The 12,941-nt window shown below is 40.8% G+C and overlaps 1 protein-coding gene across 1 annotated transcript in view; it reads right to left on the bottom strand.

Moving 5' to 3' along the window:
- Positions 1-12,680, bottom strand: part of MYRIP (myosin VIIA and Rab interacting protein) — a 187,239-nt gene extending 174,559 nt beyond the window's left edge. The window contains exon 1 of the mRNA XM_032442401.1: positions 12,625-12,680. The gene's annotated coding sequence lies outside the window, so the exon portion shown is untranslated. The remainder of the gene's footprint in view (positions 1-12,624) is intronic.
- Between the last annotated feature and the right edge of the window lie 261 nt (positions 12,681-12,941).

Below are 12,941 nucleotides of genomic sequence, written 5' to 3' on the forward strand. Positions count from 1 at the left end.
TTGCACCGCTACTCCATGGGGTAAGTGCTAACTTATAGTATGCTTAACCCTGCCATTAACTTAGTTGCAAGAGTGCAACTAAGAGAGGAGGAGGAGAAAAACCATGCATAAGAAATACTGCAGTGGCCTTCTTGATAGTACTCAGGGCTTCTCGCTTTGCCTGCTTCTCATACATGTTGGATGTCCCATTTGTCTTCACCAATTGGTTTTGATTTCTGTATATGTAATGGATAATAATAATAAAAAGACTAAAAAGAATAATAATAAAAAAGACAAGAATGAGTAAAATCATCTTTTCACGTTTATAAGCAAAATCAGCTTTCTGCTCTGCATTCCTTTCAGCAAGGCAAGGGCCAGATTTCTGACCTTCCAGATACTGCGTCTTTCTTTAATAAGAAATAAGAGGGTTTTAAGCTTGCTAAGTTTGCTTCCTGGGTGTCCCCAGCCTTAGTGAAAAGCCTTAGTGAAAAAAGTAGGGGTTTCTTAGGCTGAAATAAGGAAATGGGGCATGCAAAGTGTGAGTACCTGTTAGAAGGACGCATGTTAGCCACAGGGAGCAATTATGAATTTATGTCAGCTCATTGCTGTCTCAAGGCAGAATATAGAGTCATGAGTAATTAAATCTCTCTTGCTTTCAATAGATCTTTTAAGACCTCAAAGTATTTCCATAAGACGTAGCGAACAGTAAGTTGATAGTAATTCCCTAGAAGCCACTGTAACCTATTTATTACTTTATGGTCTCAAGGAACTTCATAAATACAAATCACTTTATAAAGTGTGTATGTAACAGAGTGTATTATGATCATTCAGTTAAGCCAATTAAGGAACTCATAGCCATAAGCAAATAAGAAAGAAGTGAAAGAGCTGAGAATAATGGGCATATTTTTAATAGTCTATAATATGCACGGCGTACACTTTGATATGGCACCTTGCCACAACTTTTCTTCAGAAATGCCAACAGCTTCACTACCTGCCCCGTGAGCCTCATAACAGGAGGGATGAAAAGAGAAAATGGAATTAGGATTATGGACAGTAGTTAGTAAAGAAGACAGCCTGAAGAAGTTTGAGCTACCACTTTGAAGAGATACATTCCACAGTCTCAAAACTGCGAACACAAGCAGATATGCTGTTACTAATGCAGGAAAATGATTTCTTGTGACCAGCAGGGAGTAATGAGGCAGACTGGTGGTGGGAGAGTTAAAAGGACGCAGCAGCAAGGATAGAAGCTACCGTGAGGGTTGGCAGAGCAACAGAAATGGTGGTTAAATGCTCTGAGCTTCCTATCAGTGCTAAGAAAAATAATCAGAACAGGAAGAAAAGTCTCAGGAGAGAGCATGGTGCTGATAGTAACTATGTTGCTGCAGATTTCCTTATTCATCCAGGCTGTATAAACGAAATCTTGAAGCTGTCCAAGGAAAGTGATGCATGCAGTGAAATTAAGGCTTTTTTAGTACTCTTTCCTTATGCCTGCCAGCAAATACATATGGATGAAGACAAGGCTCAGCTCCTATATTTCTGCAAGTGGAAAATTATTTGTAAGACATAGCGAGTTCTCCAGTTGCCCTAAAGAACACACTTCATGCCCATGGCTGAAACACACAAGGCAAGTGTCCTTCATCCTTGGGGTGTGTTACAGCCATCCTTACCTACAGCTGGCCCCACCTTTCAGGCACTGAATCCCCCTTGCTCATCAGTGCAACAACAAGCAGCAGCACCAGGGATGGGGGTACTGAAATTCCTTGGAGCTGAATATGCATCCTGTGCAAAGCAGCACTGAGGGTATGGTACCATCTCTTGTATGGTTCAATGCTGCTATGTCCAGAGATTAAAAATAAAAGAAAGAGAGAGGTAAATCTGTATGATAATAAGGATAGGAATGAGAAGCAGCACACAAGTCTCCAGTTAGCCAGGAGAATGTTCATCCTAAGTCAGCTTTGATTTCACAGATTCAAACATCCTGTTTATTTAAACAGGAGCCAACATTGGTTTGGCTCGACTTGTTCCTCTTGTGCTTAGAGGCGCTTTCTTTCAGCCTGTTTTGTTTCTTTGGATCAGAATCAACAGGTGGCTGTGAAGTTTTGGGTCAACACAAAAAGGCCTAAAACCTCTTTCCCTGCCTGTCTAGCTTCTGTTCTCCAGCAGTGTCAAAAATGGTTAATTTGCTTTTAGACATAGCTTCTATGACCTTTGATGCTCAGAGCCAGACTACCGTCAAGTAGGTTATTTTTTCATAGAAAGACCTATTAAATGTTCTTTTGATGCAAAGAAATGGAACTTTTTCATTACTTGAAGTTATTAAAAATTAATTTGTAGAATCTGTCATCATCTCAGCTGCCTTGGGCTAAAGCTGCCAACTGTAGGTGGTGTTCTTAAGAGACTTTTTTTCCCCCTCATGATAACTCTATACAAACTACCCTCAGATGCAAAGTTTATACGTTATCTAATCCCCTGCTTGTATTTCACAAGCAAAATCACAGCAATAATGTAACAAGCCTTAAAATCCCGGGCAGTATAAAAACAGGGAATTCCCTCAAGCAAGATTAGTCAAAATTAAAATACTTTATATTAACTTCTTAGATTTTGGTACATTCTGGATAAAGCAAGTTTCAGAAATCCTCACGGTAATTTCTGTGTGGGAATAGAGTCAGCAGAATCAGCCAAGCAGAGTTTTCCAATATCCTGGGGGTCAATACAGAATTTAACCTCTCCTCAAAGTGGAGAGAAGGCGAGCTTTCTCAGTATTTTCTTTTCTCATCAGACCATTGCAAAGAAATAGGTAAATCTCCTCCCATACTTGTGTACTTGAACATAATCATTTTATATCCAAGTCCCTACTTTGGTAACATTCGTCTATTCATAATTATTACCACATGGCTGAGGAATAAATGAGTGTGGTGAACAGTCAGATCAACTGCTGACACCAGGACAAGCTTTTTGCAAACAACACATAGCAGCAATGGTGGTTGAAAGAAGGTTGCATGCCTTTACCTCCTTGCTGGAAAGAGCTGAGTCAAAGTAAATGTGTCAGATGCTGGCACATCCAATGCCATTATTGTTTGACATGTTCTTGCACAACTGCTCACATGCCTTGATTATGCTCAGTATGCTTTGAGCTCTGCTCTGCATAAGCGCATAGAAAATACATCGTGCTTGTTCCAAGGAGCTTACCCCATTAATGCTCTAATACCCCTCTCTGGATTTGGTATAATCAGTTTGTTCCTTGGTGTTTTTTCACACACATAATTAAATTATTCTTTCCTAACTTATCCCCAAAATAGCATGGGATGTACTGGAGCAGGATTCTGTCTGTTGCAAGCTGACAAAGTGATTGTGTTCTTTTATGCAAATGGTCCAAGGATTGTACCAGATCCACAGGAGGTTCCTCTGTTTTAGTCTGCCTTGAAACCTCACATTAACTGCTGCACTTTCCCTCCATGCTTACAGGTACTGTGTCTGACGAGATCACAACAGTTATTTCACCCTAGCTATGTCCTTATTGAAGGCTGCAGACATGGCACAAATGCATCATCAAATGTCAAGGTCAGAAACAGCTCTGCAAGGTTCGTTCCTCCTTTGGCTCTGCCAAAATTAAGTGTCTTATTGCAAACCAGATTTCAGGAGTTTCTCATTTTTATAACTCATATGAGAACCACCTTTCCAGTTTGGAAACTGGAATAGCAATTCAGTATGCCCAGGAATAGTTGAAACACCCCTCTTTCTTGCTCAGCTCTAAAGCTAACAGGGTGTGACATAACAGACAAATATTTATAGAATGTGCTTCACTTCCTTGTGCAAGTTCCTGGTGAATGTATACAAACACAGTCACACTGATTTTAAAATCTAAAATACCCACAACTATTAATTAGCTTGGAATTGAAGGGAAGAGACTGGTCTCTAATTGTACAGCTCAAATGACTTAATTTCCTATGGGTGCCAATTATTATTGTTCTCCTCAGTGACATCTCTGCTGTAGGCCATGGGGTAATGAGAAAAGATGAGTAAGTAGTGCAAATAAGATATCTCTGCATCATTAATAAAGTCACTGAAGCAATTATAGATGATTTGTACTGAAATAGGGTCTAGCACGGAGAATGTTTTCTCACTTTGCAATTTCAGTCTGTGGTCTCAGAACTAGAGTGCTCTGCAGCCAAGTCTTAACTCAATGAGCTTTCTGGTAACACCATTCTTTCTTTCCAGACATCTACTTTGTAGGCCCTCAGCTGTTTTCTTGTGGCCATCCTTACAAGAAACTGTCCAGGTATTTTGGCTGCTGGCTGAGAAGACAACTCCAGGACTGGGAAGAGGTAAGGCACAGGAGGGCTGACTGCCTGGTTGTCCCACGAGAGGGAGCAAGGACTCTAACAGTAAAACAAATTTAAGCTTTTAAAACGGTGTCGAGTGCTTTAAATATACGTGGGCAACAGCACGGCCACTTCTGGCAGCCTGTTGCAAGTGGCCTTCCTTGGGCGGGTGTGTTTTTCTTGAGTCAGTACCAACATACTGCACATTTACTACTACCCAACATGTGACAAGCTGTGGTTGCCTGGATCCTCCCTGAATGCAAACCCATTCAGATAGGGCTCCATGGGCATGAACCATCAAGCTGTTACAGCTCAATTGCTTGACGGCTTCGTTTCTGGAGCAGCAAATGGGCCACAGCTCATACTGGAAATTTCAGCCCCATGGATTTTGCTGTTCCTATCTGTATAAATGTATGTGCTCATGTCAGAATATTGAAGCTGGAGTGGTCCTGGTGTACAATCTGAAGTGCAGCCCCACACTCCTGTTCCTAACCCACACTCCTGTTCCTAACTCTGGTGCAGAAAAATAAGGAATTTTCTTTCCTTTAATTATGCTGCCTTAGGTGAAGATCATTAAATTTTCTTTTTCTTTGAAAGTGAAACAGAACATAAAAAATAAATAACAATAATAATAAAAAAAACATGATTTCTATGGTTTTCTATTGCTAAGTTAGAAGAGATAGTAAGGTTTCCACAGCAACTATTCGTGGTGACCCTGTGCACATCCTAAGTATGATATGACTTCATTACTTCTAAACCACTCGATGGTCTATTTTAAAAAACATTAATGGGAATAGATTCAGTTGCAGTTTTAATACCTAACCCCAGTTGATGTACTTGATGTAAATAGCTTTACTGCAAGCTATAATTCTTTCAAGAACTAACAGAGAAATAAACAGCACAGCAGATAAATTGTCAGACCAACGTTGCTGTAAGACTTCAGCTTTTATGTCTGATGTTCATATATTACTTATAGCAATGCGGCCCTTTCTTGCAACTTAACCTTACCTCTAATGGATCCGTAAACAGTAAAAAAAGTTATCCATATTGAGTACCAAGGAATGGAAAGCATTCTATCTTTGAAGGCATTATCAAGGGTCTTCACTTACAGGAAGAGAATATTTTGCCAATGGAGAAATGAAAGGGAAATGCAAAAGGATAAGCAGAGAAGATTTGGGATCCCTATGGCATGCAAGACACAGGTTTATCTGCAAAGTGAGGTTCTCTGAATGGATATTGATGATAAGGACGAATTCTCTATGAGGAGCAAGATAGAAATACATAGGATTTTACCATCTCCATAAATAATAAACGTCAAATTCTTCACCACGTTGTGAAAGTCGAACTCAGGAGTGAGACGTTTGTACCAGCTTCTCTGGTCAGCTCTTGTACCTGAATATCCTTCCCTACTTATAGACAAAAATACAAAAGACCAGATGTGCACACTCATGGAAGCTGATATCTCAAAGTAGGACAAATCTGGTGCAAGGAAAGGCCAAAAGAGACTGTTATTACATGGCACTTTGAAATAATTGATGGAAGAGAAAACACTGAGGAAAGAAGGTAAATTCCCACCTTTCAAACTTCCCTTCGTGTGGCTGTGTTTGATACTTCACTGGACTATTCCTAACTTTTAGGATTACTCAAGTTTATTATGTAAATGTATAATGAAAAAGTTATGTGAATGGTTGGCTTTACCAGTGCAGGATCAACGCATCAGTGGAATGGTTCAGACATTTGTTGAAATGACCTTATCCAGGAGAAGATGGACACAGGAAAGACAAAACTGTGAAAATGAGTGGGGAAAAATATCCCTGGTGGCATTTGCAAGAGCTGTCAGCACAAGTGAACAGTGAACTCTCATTTCAGAGGAGTCACACACCAATTTTGGTGAGATCTTACTGTTGTTTAGGAGCAAGCTCTGATTCTTCTCTGCTACTTAACTCCAACACCATGGAATCTGCCTTTGGCTAAGAGACTCCCTCCCAGTGCAGTGCTCAGTGTCCTGGTCTTGTTACAGAAACTCCAACAGCATCAGAACACTGCAGTGCAGCTCATCAGCCTGGCATAGCCTTGGTATGATCCAGCTGTACAGAATGGGGTGGGAAATTCAGTCTGTCTGTTCCTTCAGGTTCATAATGACCCCATCTCACCACATTCAAAAGGTCCTCCGTGCATCTGGGGCTGATGGCTAGGCTGATCCATTTCCTGAGGCTCTTCATCTGCTCACAGTTCAGAGTTGCAGAGGACAGAGCTTTCTGAAGGCATCAGTTATGTGTGGAGTCAGTTCTTAGAGGAACCACACAGACAAAAACAAACTGCTCGCTGCTGTGAAAGCATGCTTCTTTCTGCAACTTTTTCTTAATGTTTGATGTGATTTGAATTTTAAAATGCATGCAATCACATCCAGACAGTTTGCAGCGCATTCTACAGGCACCAAGGGAAGGGGAGAATGAACTTAATATTGAAAATGTCAGTCACAGCATTTTCTACCAGAAAATGAGAAGAGACCGCGTAATAAGATCAATATCTGAATCTGCATGAGGGAGACTACATCTGAATCAGAGAGACTTGTTACTCTTTGGGTGTGATTTCTTTGCTAGTTCTCCTCCTAACTGCCCATTCTGTGTCTTGCACAATCAGTATGTGCAAATGATCCTACCTCTCTCTGCCTATACTGTACTGATTGCATTATAAACAAGACTGCTAAGTTTAAGTCAAAGATAATTTCCTGAAGAAATACAAGTCAAATGCATTCTAAAAGCTTTATGTAACTATGTTTAATATTCTTCTTATTATTGTTTTATTATTTTGAAGATTTTTAAATAGTCTCATGCGACATTATATCTTACACATGTATCCAGAGAATTAGTGGAGTCGAATCACAGCAGCTATTTCATACGTACAAATATATTCTTTTTACTTACCCAAATTCAGGTGTATTCTTTGTTAACTGACTATTAAAACTCTGCTCCTCAAATTAAATTATCCTTTTTACTCTGTCAGAATAGGAAAATATATACCTACTATTCATTAGCTTTTTAATAAATGAAATAATAAAGGGTATCAGCAAAGAATCCAGCAGCACTTTGAGCAACTGCTCTTGCATTCTAACTATGAGGTTAAATTTGATTTTTTTTCTGCAATAAATCTTCATGAAAACCAGTAATTTATGTCTTTAGCCTGCTCTCTCCCTCTACTGGTCTGAAATAGAATCTTTCCTGAAGGAAATTACAAGACCTTTCATTTTAAAATATGACCTTTGTTTTTGTAGTACAGCACAGAAAGCACGATGCCCCTGGAGCTCATTCTTTGCAGTACTAATGAATCATGTACCACTCTAGTTAATGAACAAAGGACAAAAACAATAGACATCTTCCACACTGTGGCCATATTTATGCTATTTCTTCTTCAGATTCCTTCCCTCTGTGGGGATTTGAGCGTGATTAGTTACATGATAGTACAAGAGTTAATCACGAATCCATGATTAATATTTCATCCTAATCCTCATTCAAGTGATAAACACAGCTGTTATTTGAAGTTTCCTCTCTGTTAAGCAAAATGAAACCTATGAATTCAAAAATAATGGGGGACAGTTGTCATGAACACGCCACAATGTATGTGTGGCATGAGATACCAGTCTAAGTGAAAGCTGCACTCAAATGATATTGCCACAGTGTTCCTCATTGGTCACATTTCCCTCTCCTTGGGTAGCCACAGTGAGCTGTCCCAGAAAACTTGTCTGTCTAAAACTGCCTTCTTAAATACCTCTCAAGGAGTTTGTAATTAGTTTACTTCTAGAACGGATCACCACCTGACATTCCAAGATTTTCAACTTCTCCATTTTTCCTTAATATAGCCTTAATTTGACTTAACACTTTTCCTGTGCTCTTGTCCCAGAAGGAGGTGGTCACTCTGACATTGGTTTGCTATCTTTGCTCTGTGCCTATGAGATTTTCTTTAACAGTGCCAACACAGACATCAGCGTGCAGACATCACTGCATGCCTATCTGTTCTGCTGGGTCAGGCACACTTGCATTCCCACTGGGGAGCAGGACAGTATAGAATGTGCTTGGATAAACACATCCTGGATGTTCACCTTCCCTGTGATCTTTGCCTGTAACCTGTGGAAGAAGTACTGATTTTTAGCACAAGTCATTGACAGGTTTTCACTTTACTGTTTGCAGCTGCTGGAGGTTTGAATTACAGCCTTTCTCTGTCCACAGCAATATAACCAGATGATTTCCTTCAGAGCTGAGCACTCTAGGGATTGGATTGGGCCTCTGCTATGCCCCAGCTAGGCTAACAGCAGCAATATACATTTAGTCAGCACATGGCTGCTGAGGTTTGTATTCTTGGAGCAGGAACCCACTGAGTTTGCACAAACAGCAGTTCAGTGAAAGCAGAGCCACGGGGGAAGGTTCTCAAATCCAGGAACATCACGGATTTGCTTGTATTGACAGCTCAGATTCATTTCTGCACTGCAGATTGCTTTACTTTTACTGGTGCAACCTCAGCAAACCCAGTTCTTTAGGGCCTGTAAAATTAATGGCTTTTTTTTTTTTTAACCACGGGCTGGCAGCCTGATGCTTTGAGCGCAGGAGGGGGGGGGGTGGAAAAAAGAGATTGCCAAAAGTAGATGTAAAAAATCCCAGTCTGTAAGCATCATTAGGTTTGATGGCAATGTGAAATATTTGCTGAGGAGCTCAAAGAAGAGAAAGAGAACAGGAGTAGATACTTGACAGTGTGTGAAAGTATATAACCTTGCTGTCAAAGGAGGCGAAACTGTTAAGACAGAAGAAAGAAGCCAAGCTCAGCGTCAAGGATGACTGAGCAAGTGTTTAAAAGCTAATCACAATTTGGAAAGGTGTCTGGGAGTTGAGAGGCAGGGGGAAAAAAAGAGAGAAATCCAAAACCATGGTCCAAGGAAAAGAGTGAAATGCTCTGGGAGCAACTTACTAGAAGTAGGAGGTAGGAGAGCAGATCTTAATGCTGATAACTCTTAAATTTCCGTTGTTGCATTAAAAAGAATTAATTAAGCCTGGCCAGAAGCCACCACTCCCTCCTGGTCTAACCTCTCAGCTGTATGGTAATGTAAAATGTATGTAAAATGTACCCACAGTAAGGTTGTCCAGATTGAATAAAAAATCACTATATGAGTTTCATTGAAAATCACTGGGAGCCCCTGCATTCTTTCTCATTGTACTTAGTTTGAAAAAGGCAGTAACATCTTCCAGAAAGAGCCCAGACTATGCAGGGAAACTTTTAGCTTCCTGATCTCTTCAACACAATTAGATGTCACATCATCCTCTTCTGCATGCTAAGATGGATGGATCACACACTGGATAAGCCAATGCTGGATGGTCACTCTCAGAGAGCTGCAGTCAGTGGCTGTATGTCCTAGTGGAGACTGGTGATTAATGGTGTTGCTCAGGAATTGGTGTGGGGACCAGTGCTATTCATCCTCTTTGTAGGTGACATGAACAGTGGGATTGAGAGCACCCTTGAGGAGAACTGTAAGAGGGTATATTTAAACTAGATTTTAGAAAGAAATTCTTTACTGTGAGGGTGGTGAAACACTAGAACAGGTTGCCCAGAGAGTTTGTGGATGCCCCCTCCATGGAGGCATTCAAGGCCAGGCTGGATGGGGCTTTGCACAACCTGGTCTAGAGGGAAGTGTCCCTGCCTATAGCAGGGGTTAGAATTAGATGTTCTTAAAAGGTTCCTTCCAACCCAAACCATTCTATGATTCACATGCTATGATTCTGTGAAATAAGTGAGCAAGAAAGCAAGAGCAGTAGGCTCTGATTCCCCAAATAGGGCAGTTTTTCAGTATGTTAGCAATGGATGTGGCTTTGTTGTGAAGCAGGGTAGGAGAGACTGCACTGGTTGCCAAGTACTTCTTTAGCCATGCAGACAATCAGGCACATCTTTGAATTCTAGACTGGCATTAGCCATATTAAAGCAGCAGCAGTACCACTGCCGCTGCTGTCGCTACCCCAGCATGTGTATGCACACAGCAGGTCTGATAAGAAGCCAGCTGGGAGCAGAAAAGGGAAATGTCATTAGAGCTGGCATGGCCAGGGAGCACACTGAGACCAGAGATGGACATGCTGAGGGGCCTGTGGGAACAAGAGGAGCAGCAAGCCGCTAAGCCACAGGAGTGGTAATTGCGAGCATGGCTCAGACAACCTGGAACATGATAAAATGCACTATTCCTGCTTAGCTGCCATTTGTTCATTCCTTTTCATCCTATTAGAGACATTTAATCCAGTCATTTTAACACTCTCTTTGATTTCTGGCAACTGGAAGAACCTACGTCCTCTCACCACCCTTACCACTGACCATCATTTGACAGCTTGGCCCAGACAAACTTCTCCTTGCACTGCATACTTCAAGCTCACACCACGCAGCTTATTCAGACTTTGTGCCTGCCCAGCCATGGGTTTCAATAACCTCTGCATGAGCACCAAGCAGGAATAAGAAAGCAGCAAATCACTTCCACTATTCCCATCCATGTGCTCCTTTCCCAGAGTCTTAAAAAACAGGGCAAGCAGAGGGAGGAGGAAATAAAACCAATCGTGCTTCAGACTATGGCTTAGAGCTGCTTGCTATCAGCCCCTGATGGTGCGCATGTCATGTCTGCTGTCTGCTTACTTCTCAAATTCCTTCTACAAGTTATTCCAGTCAGGGAAAAACAGAAGTGATGAGCAACGCTGACAGGCTCACGCTCTGAAGAGTGCAGGGGCAAAGTCCTCTGTCAGGTGTTAAAAATAGATGTGCTGCAAAGGGTATAGAAAGGTACAAGCTGAATTTCTTTCCCCCACATGCCACTTCTGCAGGCACGTTGAACGCTGGCAGTGTCACCGCACAACTTGCTGTATGTATTTAAAGAGTACGGTGAGGCACACTGCTATGCAGCTGTCAAAATGCAAGGATTTCTTGCTTTGGGATCATTATCTAATCCGCTCCTCCAACACAGCACAAAAAAAACCCCATACAGTTTTGCTTAATCACTTACACAACCTCGAGACATATTTGCAATAGAAAAATTAATGTAGCATCAGTTACCACAGATCAGTCTGGTGTATGACAGATTAAGAAACACCATGGGGACATGACAGTGTTTGGTTGGGCATTTCCCCTCTTGATTCATCCTCCTAACCTTCTTGGAAATAGTTTTCTTCAGTTTAGTGCTGGCTTTTGCACAGTCTTGGCTTGGTTAGAAAGATCAGATTTGTTAAAACAGTTGCAATTAATTTTAAGGTGTCCCTGTTACCTTTAAGGCTGCTGAGAAGAGATTACATACTCAGCTGTGTCTGCTAGGAAAAAAGCATTCATAATTATATGGAAGCGATATCCAATCCGTTTAAATAAGATTTTTGTCACGGGTTAGTAGAAGGCTGTATAAGGCCAAATGATTTTTTTAGAAGCATTAACTTAGAGACATCCATTATGGTAGGATTTCAACAGCATTATATTTGGATAGTTATTTTGCAGTAAAAATATGTCAGCAGAGAATTGAAATTGCTCCAGGTACCAACCAACTGATGCATGCTAAAAATGAGAAGCATACTCGGGAAATTTAGGATGTTACTTTAAAAACGCACACTGGATTCAGTAATTCTCAGCTGTCACCACTGCATTATAATGTAAACAGAATTCTGAATTCAGCACCTTAATTTTAGGCTGCAAAGAAAGTGTTTGCATACTGAGAAACCCCATCAAGAACTAGCAGTGGCAGAAGCCAATGGGAATGTTCTTCTCAGAACTTTGGTTGTCCCAAAGCAATTTACCCAGCATTGAAATTGTCCTACCTGCATACCACACCCAGACCCAGGATCTGGGCTGGCTTTAATGGATCTCAGGTGTTTACATTACTTTTGTAAAGTAGTATGTTTGTTATATCGATTGTAGTCTTATTTCACATTCTGTTCCAAAAAATGGTGGCAAGCCATATTGTATCCAAAAGTAATCAAACCTTCTGAAAGTAAAAAGCAGAATTGACATGGACACTCAAAGAAACGTTAATTTTCTTGCTTTAAGAGCAATTATATTTTGCTGGATCCTGTCTAGGTTAAGCATTGCATTCTGTTCCTTAGTGAAATCTAATAAGAATAAGATAATGTGTTAGAATCATAAAATTGCTCAGGTTGGAAAAGACCTTAAAGATCATCAAGTCCAACTGCAACCATGGTTCTATGGATCCCTACCTGTGGATTGATCCAGCATTTCAGTGAAGTTAAACTGGTTTAAATAAGAGGAATGTCTTCAACTTCAGTGAAACAGAAAATCCCAGAAAAAATGATCCAAGTTCCCTCACCTGCTTGATGTTAGAAACAAACCACATCCTTGGATGCCAGTGAACAACCTCAAGATGACATCTAGAAGAGAAAATTAACAATTACTATTATCAGTGCTCAGAATAACATTAATAGAAAGATCTATTTCTGTAGAGTTTTGAAAGAAACACACAGACACTCAAGATGTGTCTGCATTAACTCTAATGGAAACTCTCCCCTTCTCCCTGCCTTGTGAGACCCCACCTGCAGTACTAGATTCAGCTCAGGGTCCCCAGCATAAGAAGGACATGGAGCTGTTGTAGCAAGTCCGAAGGAGGCCATGAGGATGATCAAAGTG

This window comes from Coturnix japonica, chromosome 2, assembly GCF_001577835.2.
Source record: "Coturnix japonica isolate 7356 chromosome 2, Coturnix japonica 2.1, whole genome shotgun sequence".
NCBI lineage: Eukaryota > Metazoa > Chordata > Aves > Galliformes > Phasianidae > Coturnix > Coturnix japonica.